Consider the following 790-nt stretch of genomic DNA (forward strand, 5'->3'; position numbering starts at 1 on the left):
GAGTTGTCTTGTATTGAATGCCACTAATAAGATGCACTCCCAGAAGGCCGTGCAGCCGATGGTTTATGTGAACGAATACTTTATTATTTTTTGTGGAAAGACAAATGTGGGTAGGAGGGATTTTTATTTTATTTTACAGTTTACAGGATCAAGATAATGTTGCGTGGAGGAATGCGGCTTGACTGTCAGACACTGTGTAGAATGCATATTTGTTTCAGAGACAAATTATGGAGAATGTAGAATTCACACAAACCAGCACTGCAGTTCTCAACGGTATTTATTTTGAACGGGCATTTGACTCCCTCCAACAGAATAGTATGCACTATTATTCCGTCTCAGTATATGCAGACAAGATAATTCCACGACGTGAGTGATGTGCTGTAATTTATCCTCACAAAAAATAATATAAAAGCTCCTCGCCTTGTCAAAAAATATAACAGGACATTATAACATTCATTAAATGTTGGAATTTAAATATTTCTGAGTTTAAAATGTCTTGCATATTACCAACATGGTAATTCTGTGGATAACATTGATTTGATTGCCCTTCTCATTTATTTACAAATTTTCAGGTAACTGTTAAATTTGGTTCAAAATGAAAGTACAATGAATATATGGCACTTGTTTTTTTCTCCGTCAAAAAAGGCATCAAATGGGAAAATGTTTTTTGGCCTTCTCAACTGGTACCGGTATTTTGCATGCATGCATGCCAGTCTTATGTTTGGTGACACGAGTCAATGTGGGAGGAGTGCAGATTTTAATTTACATTCACTGCACACACAGACCTCAA

The sequence above is a fragment of the Lampetra fluviatilis genome, chromosome 29, assembly GCF_964198595.1.
Source record: "Lampetra fluviatilis chromosome 29, kcLamFluv1.1, whole genome shotgun sequence".
Taxonomy (NCBI): domain Eukaryota; kingdom Metazoa; phylum Chordata; class Hyperoartia; order Petromyzontiformes; family Petromyzontidae; genus Lampetra; species Lampetra fluviatilis.